Source organism: Canis lupus, chromosome 20 (genome assembly GCF_011100685.1).
Source record: "Canis lupus familiaris isolate Mischka breed German Shepherd chromosome 20, alternate assembly UU_Cfam_GSD_1.0, whole genome shotgun sequence".
Taxonomy (NCBI): Eukaryota; Metazoa; Chordata; class Mammalia; order Carnivora; family Canidae; genus Canis; species Canis lupus.
The window spans coordinates 54,473,197-54,487,034 of NC_049241.1; the positions used below are offsets into that span (position 1 = coordinate 54,473,197).

The 13,838-nt window shown below is 46.6% G+C and overlaps 1 protein-coding gene across 3 annotated transcripts in view; it reads left to right on the plus strand.

The window, feature by feature from the left end:
- The window catches only part of RFX2 (regulatory factor X2), a 97,801-nt gene that overhangs the window by 62,254 nt on the left and 21,709 nt on the right, over positions 1-13,838 (plus strand). The gene's annotated exons all lie outside the window — the stretch shown is intronic.

Sequence of the window (13,838 nt, forward strand, 5' to 3'; positions counted from 1 at the left end):
CAGAGACACAGGCAGAGGGAGAAGCAGGCTCCATGCACCGGGAGCCCGACGTGGGATTCGATCCCGGGTCTCCAGGATCGCGCCCTGGGCCAAAGGCAGGCGCCAAACCGCTGCGCCATCCAGGGATCCCATGCGTCTGCTCTTAAAGTCTATTTTCCATGCTTACTTTTACTTCATTTGGAAAATTAACACAGAGTAAAATTGACCGACTTTGGCGTGCAGCCCTGAGTTTTGACGCAACAACCTCATGTCACTGTTGCCACGGTCAGGGTGCAGAGTGGCTCCTCACCCTAAAATCTCCCTCCTCCCACGGCCCACAGCCCCTGGCAAATGCTGATTGGTCGTCTGTCACTCTAGTTTTGTCTTTTCAGGAGTGTCGTATAAACAGAACATACAGTAGGTAAACTCCTGAGGCCGCCCCTTTCACTCACTCTGTGCCTTTGAGACCCTTTCAAGTTGTCACACAAATCAGGACTCGCTTCTTCTTTGCTACTGGGTAGGACTCTGTTACACCATGGCTCATTCATCCATTCACCATTTGAGGGTCATTTGGGCAGTTTCCAGTCTTTGCTGATTATGAATAAAAAGCCTCTGTAAGTATTCGCGTACGGCTTTTTGTATGGACACATGTTTTCCTTTCTTTTGGATAAATACCTACAAACGGGATTGCTGGTTCCCACGGTAAGTGTATGTTTAACGTTATTGGAAACCACCAACAGTTTTCCCAAGTGGTTGTACCATTTTGTGTTACCCTCCCCCCCAATGACGTATGAGTCCCTATGCTCCACCTCGTCACCAGCACTTGGTGTTGTCGACCATTCTTCATTTTCGTCGTTCTGATAGGCGTGTAGTGGTATCTCACTGTGATTGTGACTTGCATTTTCTCAGTTGCCAAGGATGGTAAGCAGCTTTTCATGTGCTTGCTTGCCTCTCGTTAGATGCTCTTTGGTGACCTATCAGTTCAAGACATTTGTTTATTTTTTAACTGGGTTGTTTGTTTTCTTACTGTTGAGTTTTGAGAGTTCTCTACATATCCTGGATACACGTCCCCTGTCAGATGCGTGGTTTGCAAGTATGTTCTCCCAGTCTTTAGAGTGTCTTTTCATTCAAAGCTGTGTCGAGTGTTTCCTCTCATTTCACCATTTTGTGGGCTATTTATATAATTGTAGATTTTTCTTTGTAAGTTTTAGGTCATTCTGTCTATGAGATTTTGACTAAGCAGCATTAGACCTGTAGATCAATTTGGGGGAGAACTGACATCTTGACTCTATTGGGTCTTCCCATCCATGAACATAGTATGTTTTTTTCCCATTTATTTAGATCTTTGATTTCTGTCATCAGCACTTTGTAGTTTTTAGCATGCAAATTCTATACATATTTTGTTAGATTTATGCCTTAATATTTTATGTTTCTGGAGCTACTATAAATGGTATTGCTTTTTTTAAAAGATTTTATTTTATTTACTCATGAGAGATACAGAGCGTGAGAGAGAGGCAGAGACACAGGCAGAGGGAGAAGCAGGCTCCATGCAGGGAGCCCGACATGGGACTTGATCCCGGGTCTCCAGGATCACACTGTGGGCTGCAGGCGGCGCTGAACCGCTGTGCCACCCAGGCTGCCCAATATTGCTTTTTAATTTCAGTTTCCAGCTGTTGATTTTTGGCTGTTGGCCTTGCATCCTGTGGCCTGGCTGAACTCACTTGTAAGAGCTGCAAGAGTTTTTTGTTCTTTGCAAATAGAAACAATATTATTTCTCTTTTTCCAATCTAGATGACTTTTATTCCTTTTTTTTTTTTTTTTTTTTTTTTTTTTGTCTTTTTGCACTAGCTAGGGCTTCCAGTATGGTGTTGAACAGGAGTGGCAAGGGTGGACATCTTTGCTTTGTTCCTAATCTTAGGAGAAAATCTTCAGTCTTTCACCACCAAGTGTGATATTGGCTGTAGATTTTCATAGATGCCCTTTTTCAGGTTGAGGAAATTCCCTTCTGTCCCTCATTTTCTGCAAGTATTTATCATAAATGAATATTAATTTTTGTCAAATGTTTTTTCTTCACTGATACGATCATGAGTTTTTTCTTCTGGAGATTGTTAATGTGATGGATTACATTCACTGAGTATCAATTAGAAAATAACTTCGTCTTTTGGTGTTGAGTTAATAACCTCTTGAAACAGAAGGTGATGCTCTGGGGGCGCCTGGGTGGCTCAGTCGGTTAAATGTCTGGCTTCAGCTCAGGTCAGGATCTCAGGGTCCTGCGAGTCAGGCTCCCTGCTCAGTGGTGAGCCTGCTTCTCCTTCTCCCCACTCGTGTTCTCTCCTGCTATCTCTATCTCTGTCTTTCTCTTTCAAATAAATTAATTAAATCTTAAAAAAAAAAAAAAAAAAGAAGAAGAAGAAGAAGAAGGTGATGCTCTTGCCCCATCCCTGTTCTTTTCGTGCTGATGTGCTCTGGGGCTACCTGACCTCAGAGAGCACTCCCCTCTGGTCTCACTGTCCGCTATGTCCAGAGTGCTCCCTAGGACCTGGTTCTGTGGGCAGGGTGAAGAGAAGTTACTTGCTTTCCAGAGGCACCTCGCCTCACTCAGTCCCTGCAGCCCACCAGGGCCTGGGCAGCCATAGGCATCCACACACGTTCTCCCTTGGAAGACTGGCTGAAATGATGTGAGTTTCGAGCTGGCACTGATGAGAAGGCATTCCTCACAGGCCACATGAACTGTCACGGACATGACAGGTTCAATGGTAGCAAATTGCATCAGCGCATAATAGCAGAATATACTAGGATCACAGGCCACAGATTTAGTGAGAAACCACAATGTTCTCTATGGTCCACACTATCCTACTGCAAGCAAATGTGCAGCCCTGACCCCAGGCCACTCAGCTTGAAGAATCATGTTTTTCAATCCATTGGGAATCCATGAACAGGCTGTGTTTGACACCCCTCTCCGTGCAAGCCCCGGGAGTGATCATCTCAGAAGGCAGTCTGAGTGCTGACCCTTCCTGCTCTGTTCATCAGCTTGTTTTGGCAGGAGAACATCTCACGCATATGCAACAGAGATCTGAGGGCCTTTCCAGGAGCCGAGAATCAGAATGGCCTTGGGATTGGAATAGAATTAAAAGAGGGCTCCTGCATCCAACACTTGATGCCGGCCAGCTTTTTCTGTCAGAATTTTCAGATCTTAAATTAATTCTGAAAACAGAGCATGAAGACCGCAGGGAATCACCCGTACAGCCTCAATGAGAGATTTCAGACTTTTGATGGCAGATTTTCTTGAGACTTTATTTCATCAGTATTACATAAATCTTAAAACTTAATTGCCCAAATGGAGAGTTTTTAATAAAACCATTTTCTGTTGCACTTTTATTAACCACACAGAGCACAGGTTCTAAACTCAGAGGCTTGGTCTTGCTGTTTCAGCCCAGGATTTGCCCTTTGAGTTGTGTCAAGCGGAGGCTGGGGGCTCTCGGGCTGCACAAGGCAGAGACCCTACCACCCCGACAGCTGCCCTCGGAGGGCCCCTCCTCCCTCAAGACTCTCCAGCTGCAGGAGGCCATGTGTACAAACAAGTGGTCCCCACGGGCCACACAACAGGAACTGATGAAGACAAATGGTCTAACCAATTCTTACCATAATAAAAATAGAGCATTCCTGCCCATGGGGGGACATACCATTGCGGTGGCTCATCGGGGCCTCTAGGTCTGGCCTAATGAAGGATAAGCTGACCCAGGGGTCACATTCCCATCTGAGTGGCGTCTTTGCGAACTCTACGTTTCCAGGAAATCGGAGTCCTGGCTCACAGGTAGTGGCAGCTCTGGGTATTCAGATCATGCAGAGGTCAGGATGGTGTCTGCCCTAGCGACTCCACTCAGGATTGCTACACACCAGGTCCATCAGCACGTGCTGCGCCGAAGCCAGAAGGGTGAGAAGCGAAGTCACCTGGGAGAACAGTGGCAGGTGGGTTCTGAGCGCTCTCTGGCTGCTTTCCGCTACCAACAGAGCTTGTGTCAGCTTTGCGGCACCTGAAGCAGCTTTCAGATACGTCTAGGACTGCACCATCGATTTCGTCCTCCCCCAGATGAAGAAAACCCTCATGTGTCAGGTTTGAGAAGCCAGCGTGTCAGCAGCCCAGCCCCTTGGGACGCTGTGAGTCTTCTTCGAAAATCCTGAGATCTGGTTCCCAGTATTAAAGGTCACGATAGTTAGGGCCCTGGACTGATGGATTCAAGTTCTACGACATACATCCTGGAGATATGCCACTTGAAATCACAGGAATTTCTTTATTGGTGTCATCAGAAACTCAGCTCCTACTTCAGCACGCAGGGAGGCATCATGCCCCTGATCCCCGGCCCACGTGGCTTCAGGAAAGCCGAATCTTGTATTTGCTGTCCAGCTCGTCAGCGCTGAGTCAAGGCCGGGGAGTCTGTGAATGGACCATCCATGGCTCCCTCCATGTCTCGGCTTCCCACACATGCCCCTCCAGTGCCACGGTGACCCTTCCAGGTGGCCCACGGGGCTGGCGTGTCACCCACACAGGTCACAGTTTACAATGGATCACCAACCACAAAACGTGTCTTCTCTGTAGCCTGTGTTTCCAGTGAAGATGCAAGATATCTAAACTGTCCTATGACGTCACACATGTACCAAGCATTTGCTGGAAGCCTCCTCATCCTCTGCACATCAGAGCAAAAACGTTGTGAGCAAATGCACGTTGTTTGATAAGGGAGTTTTGCCAAGAGCATATCTGCTTTTTTTCCCTGACGAAACTATCATCACTTTTTTCTTTAATCGAATAGGCTCCTTTTTAAGCTCACTTTAGGGTCACAGAAAAACTGAGCAGGATGTAGGAGAATCCGCATAGCCCCCCTCCACACACACACACTCACATGGTTTCCCTCATTAGCCTTTCACAGAAGTCAGTACATTTGTTACTGTCAATGAGCCAGTCTTGACACGTGGTTACTATTAACCAAAGGTCCTGGTTGACATTAGGGTTCAGGCTTGGCGCCGTGCCTTTTATGGGTTTTGACAAACATTCACTGATACCATCACTTCTTTTTTTTTAAAAGGATTTTATTTATTTGAGAGAGAGAGAGACAGTGAGAGAGAGCACAAGCCGGGGGCAGAGGGAGAAGCAGGCTCTGCGCTGGGCAGGGAGCCCGATGTGGTGGGGCTCGACCCCAGGACCCCAGGACCACGACCTGAGCCGAAGGCAGACGCTAAAACACAGAGCCTCCCCCCCCACCCCAGGGGCTCCAATATCATCACTTCTGAGGCTGGTTTTGCACGTTCCTTTGTAAAGGCAGGAGCAGTACCTGTGCTCACTCAGGAGCACAGCTTTGAAAGAGATCTGAGGTTTGCACAACTCTCTTCTGCCTCCGGTGACAAAGTTAAAGAAAGAGAATGTCATCCTGGAAAGAAAGCACTCTTGTGCACTTGTTCGGAAAAGTCTCAGTTAATTTACCAGCGAAGTCATCGTTCCTGTTTGGAGTGATATAAACCCGCTTAGAATGTCAAGGGCGATGGTGGACAAACGGGCCGTTGATCTAATAAAATCATCTGCCACTCTGCCCATTTCTCATTTTTCTGGTATTTTCTTCACGGCTGTGTGTGTGAAATGACCACAGTGTATGGCTCTGGACTGGATCCTGGTCCAGAAAAAGGACGCCAGTGCAGTGGTCGTCACACTCTAACGAGGCCTTTCATTGGTTCATCGCTGTGAACGGGGGTTGATTTCTGGGTCTTGATCCTCCTGCTGAGGTCATGCGAGATGCTAACATGTGGGAAGGCTAGCCGAAGGGGATTCAATTCTTGGTGCTATTTTTCCAAAGTCTTTGTAAGTCTGGAATTATATCCAAATGAAAAGTTTATAATTTTTTTAATTAAGTAGAACTCTGTTGTTTTAAGTTCTAGGGGGATCCCTGGGTGGCGTAGTGGTTTGGCGCCTGCCTTTGGCCCAGGACGCGATCCTGGAATCCCGGGATCGAATCCCACGTCGGGCTCCCGGTGCATGGAGCCTGCTTCTCCCTCTGCCTGTGTCTCTGCCTCTCTCTGTCTCTCTCTCTCTGTGTGACTATCATAAAAAATAATAATAATAAATAAATAAAGTTCTAGGAATTACGAGAACTAAACATGTCAGCTGCTGAAAATGATTACTGTTGGCGCTTAGTACACGCACAGTACCGTGCAGCCATCACCTCTATACCCTTAGCATTTTTAAAATTCGGTTTCACAGTAAGGTCTTACAAATCCATAATGTGTGATTCTTGGTAGAATTATGGGGCAGCGGGGAACAGCAAACTACAGCCCCACAGCCAAATCCAGCCAGCTGCCTGGTCTTGTAAATAAAGTTTTATTGGCACACGGCCACACCCATCCCTTCACTTGTTGTCTGTGGCTGCTTTCCAACCGCAAGGACAGAGCTGAGTAGCTGTGGACAGACTTTCTGGCCCACAAAACCCAAAATATTTACTATCTGGCCCTTTACAGAAAAAGTTTGCCAACCCTTGATCTATAAGAACTGGCTCAGAAAGATAAATCACGAAAGATTAAGTGATAAACGCATGTAGTGGAACTGAATACGTAGCACAACCCCAACTGAGGAGAAAATCATTAAAGCAAATGTGAATCTGATAGAATGCTCCTGAAAGGACCCATGCCAGGTATTAGTAAAGGCTTATCCTCCTGTGTGGGAATTGGGTGGCGCCAGGGAGAAGTTGAGGCAGGACTTGGGTGAGGTGTGCCGGGCCAGGTGCCCAGGGCACCGAATTTCAGGAGGCGCTCACCTCCAGGTGCCATCCTTGCCCTGACACGATCTTGAGAATGAGCACTTCCTTGAGTTTGGTGGCCCGGGTGCCTCGTCGGCCCCACTGCAGTCCTGGCCCTGAGTGGACACTGTCGCTGCCGTAATCAGACTTTTGTACAGCAAACCTGTATAACAGTACTTACGTGTTCTTAAATGTTTAATTAGCAAAATAAAAATGGGCGCAAACAGATTTAAAATGCCCTATTTTCCCCAAGCCAGCGCCCCCTGCCCCAGGGCAGGGAGCCCCAAGATTCTCTCCCATCTTCCCACCTGGCCCTTCCCCGCGGGCTGTTTCCTTTCTGCAGGCTGAATTCTGGGACTTATATCCTGGCCCTCAAAGTTCCAGCAGTGTCTCTGTCTGCCTTTTATTTTATTTTATTTTTTTATTTTTTTAAGATTTTTTAAAAATTTATTTATTCAGAGAGAGAGACAGAGAGAGGCAGAGACACAGGCAGAGGGAGAAGCAGGCTCCATGCAGGGAGCCTGATGTGGGGACTTGATCCCGGGTCTCCAGGATCACACGCCGGGCTGCAGGCAGCACTAAACCACTGCACCACCGGAGCTGCCCTGCCTTTATTTTATTTTATTTTATTTTATTTTATTTTATTTTATTTTATTTTATTTTATTTTATTTTATTTTTTAGTCTGTCTTTTTTTTTTTTAAGATTTTATTTATTTATTCATGAGAGACACACAGAGAGAGAGGCAGAGACCCAGGCAGAGGAAGAAGCAGGCTCCATGCAGGGAGCTGATGCAGGACTCGATCCCGGGTCTCCAGGATCACACCCTGGGCTGCAGGCGGCGCTAAACCGCTGCGCCACCGGGACTGCCCAATCTGTCTTTTATTTATTTATTTTTTAATTTTTATTTATTTATGATAGTAACACAGAGAGAGAGAGAGGCAGAGACACAGGCAGAGGGAGAAGCAGGCTCCATGCACCAGGAGCCCGATGTGGGACTCGATCCCGGGTCTCCAGGATCGCGCCCTGAGCCAAAGGCAGGCGCCAAACCGCTGCGCCACCCAGGGATCCCCCAATCTGTCTTTTAAACCACTTTCCAAGTTCTTTAAAGATCCAAAGGAGTTGCTCATAAAGCATTTATACTTCTGTTTCCTCGAACTAAGCTAGGTCTGCGGAGACAGGGTAACTGGAGTGCTCCTCTGTCCTTGTCCTCACTCCTCCTCGGCCTTTCCAGGGAACATCCCCTCCCTTCCTGCTTCCAGCTCCCAGGGGCGCAGTCCCACGTGTTGGATTGTGGCCCACCCGTCCAGAGATGCCGCTGTTGCTCCAACACTGGTCGTTGCCGGCCCCGGCAAGGGTGACCCCTATCTAGTGGGCCCTTTTAATGAGATCATGGTGTTATAAATGGAACAGCCACTTGGGCATACACTCAAAGTGAACCCCACCCTCCCTCAGGAGCCCCCGATACAACCCTTACATCAGGTGGAAGCTTGCTAGGATTATACCTGAAAGGAGAGGGATTTCCTAAACAGTTGGCTTATTTTAAGATACCTGGGAGCTATTAAAACAGGTTCTGGGGGTCCCTGGGTGGCTCAGCGGTTTGGCGCCTGCCTTCCGCCCAGGTTGTGATCCTGCGGAGTCCCAGGATCAAGTCCCACATCAGGCTCCCTGCATGGAGCCTGCTTCTCCCTCTGCCTGTGTCTCTGCCTCCCTCCCTCCCTCCCTCTCTCTCTCTCTCTCTCTCTCTCTCTCTGTGTGTGTGTCTCTATCATAAATAAATAAAAAATAAATCTTTAAAAAAAAAAAACAGGTTCTGGAGACACTGTATCTTTGATCGAGTCCTTAGCATTTTCTGCCCTCCTTCCCTTTAAAGCACCGTATGTGTCCTTCCCTCCCCCTATATTCTGTTGATACTTCATGTAGCATGAACATGGTACTACGTGGCCGGTAAAAAGGAATATTGCTGCATTGCATTGAATCAAAAATAAAAACGAAGCTCCTGATAAGTCAAGAAACATGCATAAGCATGTGCACGGTACCGAGATGGAAGGAAACTGCTGGAAGTTCAGGAACCAGAAATGATTTTAGGGAAAGCTGCGGGGGGCCTCGGGTGGGGCGGGGAGGGGCACTACTGCGGCCATCCTTGGCTCCTCCTTACCGTGTGATATACGGGCCTGTGCATGTAGCACCTTGATTAACGCTTTTTAATAGCAGAAAGTTAAACTCCAGTCAAATATAAAATTTAGTTTTTATTTTAAGCATATTTAAACACGAACTTCTCCAGCCACTGAGAGGATCGAACAAGGCGTTTGTACTCGCGCAGGGAGAGTCGCTCCGGCAGGTGTGTAAGGAAGACTCGGACTTGAAGTCAAGTGCAAGCGGGCGGGGCTCCCGGGCGGGGCTCCCGGGCGGTGCGGGGCTGGGAGGTGGCGCCGCAGCGCCCTCTGCCGGCCAGGCGTGCGCACTGCGCCCTCCGCGCTGACTGGGGCCTTCACCGCCTACTGAGGTTTACACCAAGATTTAATTTTAAAACACAGTGAACACCTTGGGAGGTTCCCCTGTGCATCAAATTAATTTCCTGCATCCGTGGGTTTGATCAGACCCTATTTAATCGCAACGGGTTCCTCTGGATGATCTTTATGCAGCAAGCTCTAATTTGTGTTATTTTCCACAATACTGGTAACTCTGCAGTTTCTATAGCAGGCAGTCCTAAGTATGTCCGGCACTCCTCTGGGTGTCCCCAAGACCCTCCCAGGGCCCTACAGGGTCAAAACTGTTTTCATCGTCATACTAAGCCATCAGCCGCCACTTTCCCTGCGATGACATTTGTGCTGATTGTGCAAATTCACTATCGATGAGCCCCCCGGGGCACAAATGCAGGTGCAGGGCAAGGCAGAGGCGTCAAACTCTCCCAGAGGTCACGGTGGTCTTCAGCACCCTGTACTCACAGTGAAAAGGAAAAGAGAAGCAGCGTCTGGGGTACTGCGATTTCCCGTTAAGGTGCACCTACCGTCCTTGATGGAGCAGTAAACGTTATTAATTGTATTAAATCTCAGTGCTGGAGTTCACATATTCCCAGTATTCTGTGGGAAAAAAAGACACTTCTGCCAAAGTAGGATGATTGTCGTAAGGAAAGCCACCGGGCAAATGGTTGTGAGCCAAACCAGCCACTTTTGTCATGAAACACTGTTTGCTTGAAGGAATAACAGACAAATGAGGATTATTGAGACTTGGGGATTTGGCAGACATTTTCTCAAAAGTGAACGGTGTGAGGTGTACGTATCCAGGAGAACAGCTGGCTGATTTGGTTGCCAATACATTTTCAACCCCCCAAAAGTTAGAATTTGGACCTGGGTAGTGATATTAACGAGTGTGAGTTTTCAATTTGTGTAGAATTAGCAGCATGTCAACATTTGGAACATCTGCAAAGTCAGTGAACCAGTATTTTGCAAGTGACTGGTGCGTGAGGTTACAAAAGCACACATGTGGGAAGAAGATCCATTCAAATTACAAGGGGAAATAATGGGTTTTTTAATTAGTTGTATATTTTTAATCAAGGCCAAATTCACATGACATAAAATTAATCATTTTAGCCACTTAAAAGCATACGATTCAGTGACAGTACATTCTCAATGTTGTACAACCATTCACTTATCTAGTTCCAGAACATTCTCATCACCCTTGAAGGAAACTCTGTAAACTGGAGACTCTGACTGGTTAGCAGTCACCCCCTACCCACCCCCTCCTCCTTCAGCCTCTGGCAACTACTCTGCTCTCTGTCTGTGGATTTTCCTGTTCTGGACATTTCATATAAATGGCATCATGCACTATGTGGTCTTTTGTGCCTGGCTTGTTTCCCTGAGCATCATGCTTTTGAGGCTCATCCACACTGTAACATGTATCACTACTTCCTTCCTTGTTGTGGATTAAGAATATTCCGTTGTAGAGGTATACTACGTTGTGTTGATCCCGTCATCTGTGGCTGACACGTGGATTTTTCCAGGTTTTTGCCATGGTGAATCATGCTGCTATGAACATTTGTTTTTATTTTTGTTTTTTTTTTTTTAAAGATTGTATTTATTTGTTCATGAGACACACAGAGAGAGGCAGAGACACAGGCAGAGGGAGAAGCAGGCGGAGCCCACGGGGAGCCCGATGCAGGGCTGGATACCAGGACCCCAGGATAATGACCTGAGCCAAAGGCAGATGCTCAAGCACTGAGCCACCCAGGCGCCCCCTGCTATGAACATTTGTGTACAATTTTTTCTGAATACCCCCAGGAGTGGGGCTGCTCGGACATAATAGTTTAGCTGACTGTGTGTGTAACCTTTGGAGAAACTACCAGACTGTTTTCCACAGCAGCTGCACCACTTTACGTTCCACCAGTCATGTGTGAGGATTGCAGTTTCTCCATATCCTCACTGACACCGGGTTTTTTTCTTTTTTCTTCCTTTCTTTTTTAATAGCCATACTAACGCATATGAAGTGGTATCTCCCTGTGCTTTTCGTTTGTATTTCCCTAATGGCTAATGATGCTGAGAATCTTTTATTTTAATGTGCTTCTTACAGACACTTCTGTTCAGTCCTTTGCCCATTTTTTTTTTAATTGGTCATTTTGTTGTTGACTTGTGAGAGTGCTTTATATATTCTAGATACAAGACCGTTCTCAGGTATACAATTTGCAAATATGTTCTCCCATATGGATTGTCTTTTCACTCTCTTGATAGCGTCCTTTGACATACAAAAGGTTTTAGTTTGGGTGAAGTCCCATTTATCTCTGTGACGATTTTTTATCTTTTATTTGTGCTTTTGGTATCATACCTAAAAATCCATTGCCAAATCCAAGGTCATGTCATGAAGATAAACATATTTATTGTACATGATTACTGTGTTTTCTTCTAAGAGTTTTAAAGTTGTCGCTCTTATATTTAGCTTTTTTTTAAAAGATTTATTTATTTATTTATTTATTTATTTATTTATTTATGATAGAGAGAGAGAGAGAGAGAGAGAGAGAGAGAGAGGCAGAGACACAGGAGGAGGGAGAAGCAGGCTCCATGCCGGGAGCCCGACATGGGACTCGATCCCGGGACTCCAGGATCGCGCCCCGGGCCAAAGGCAGGCGCCAAACCGCCGAGCCACCCAGGGATCCCCTATTTAGCTTTTTAAATTCATTTTGAGTTGATTTTTGTATAGATTGTGAGGTAGGGGTCCAACTCCATTCATCTGCATGTGGAAACCCATTTATCCCAGCACTATTGGTTAGAAAATTTACTCTTTCTCCATTCAGTGGTCTTGACAGCCTTGTCAAAAATCAGTTGACCATAGACATATGGGATTGTTCCTGGATGTTTAATTCCATTCTGGTGACCTATATACGTCTATAGATCTATCCTCATCCCAGTACTCCACTGTATGGTTACTGTAAACTCTGTAGTACATTTTGTAATCCAGAAATGAGAGCCTTCCAAATTTGTTCTTCTTTTTCAAGATTGTTTTGGCTTTCAGGCTCCCTTCAATGCCGTATGAATTTTGGGATCAACTAGTCCATTTTTGAAAAAGCAGTTGGAAGTTTAATAGAGAATTTGGATAAAGATTGCATCAATCAATTTGGAGTGTTGCCATCTAAATATTGCATTTTCTGATCCATGAACATAGGATGTCCTCTGTTTATGTAGGTCTTATTTAATTTTAGTCAGCAGTGTTATAGTTTTCAGTATACAAGTATTTTACCTCGTTGGTTAAATTTATTCCTAGGTATTTTATTTTCTTTGATGCTATTAGAAATGAGATTGTTTTATTTCACTTTTCTATTGTTCACTGCTGAGAAATATAACTGGTTTTTGTATGTTGATCTTGTATCCTACCACTCTGCTGGGTTTATTTATGAGCATTAATAGTTTGTTGTTGGGTTTTTTTTTTTTTTTTTGTGGCTTCTTCAGGATTTTCTGTGTTTAAGACCATGTCATCTGCAAATAGAGATAGTTTTACTTCTTCCTTTCCAACATGGATGTCTTTTATTTCTCGCTGTTGCCTGATTGCCCTGGCTCGAACTTCCAGTACAGTGTTGAGCAAAAGTGGGGACAGGAGACAGACACACAGTGGTTGGAAGAGGTGATGGGTGAAGCAGGAACCATCTCATTCCTGCACTCAGCCCCAGGAGCCCCGTCCAGCTGCACTTTTCCAAAATACGTGTTCCACCTGCTTTTTTGCACAGGCATCGCTGAAGCCCGCCTTCCCTACGTGTTTGAGGAAAGTCAGGGTGGGCCCTGGGATTATTTCCTCCCATTGCAGCTATCTGCCTGTTGTGGTGTCATAACGCAGATTTCCCACTTCCATGTCACATGCACAAGCAGGTGTCAAATTCAGCATGTACAGATGTGGTGGGAGCTGCACCCAGCTGGGTGTTTCCTCCTAAGTATCAGCCTACTGGACCCCCTCAGCTCCTTGCCTTCATGAGGTCCTCGGCACCCAGCTCATGAGCCCCTTCCCCCAGGAAGGCCTCCCTGTTAGCTCCCCATGACTGATCCCACGACTCATTCTCATTCCTATGTCACCCTCTTTGCTCAGCTCATGCTTTGGAAACATTCAGGAGCTTAGCCCTGTGACATGTCCAGTGGCCCCAGGGCTCTGTGCCTCCCGATGGCAGGGCCAGGGTCTTTGGCCTTGTTGATATCTTCCTGGAGCACCCAGGAGGGAGGAGACCCTAGGCTCTGTGACAGAACAGGCTGGCTTGCAAGTCAGTGCCACCAGCTGTCCTCGGGTGGACAGCTGATTCTCCCCAGCAACCAATGATGGGTCCAGGGGAGCAGTGGGTGATTATTCTGCTGGCTTTGCTTCTACCTGAACTCCCACCTCGGCTCAGTATCCACGCTGTGCACAGCACATGCAGATGTGCTCAAATGCAGCTGCCTGTGTTTGCAGAATGCTTTGTTGTGCTGCTCACGCTCCCCAGGCTCCCGCGCTCACCTGCATGGCAGGAGTAATGCTCCGGACCCCAGCTTTCACTCGCCACCTAACCACACCACCCCCACCCGCGTCAAGACTTGTTTTTATTTTGTAGGCACTTGAATCATTATTTGGAT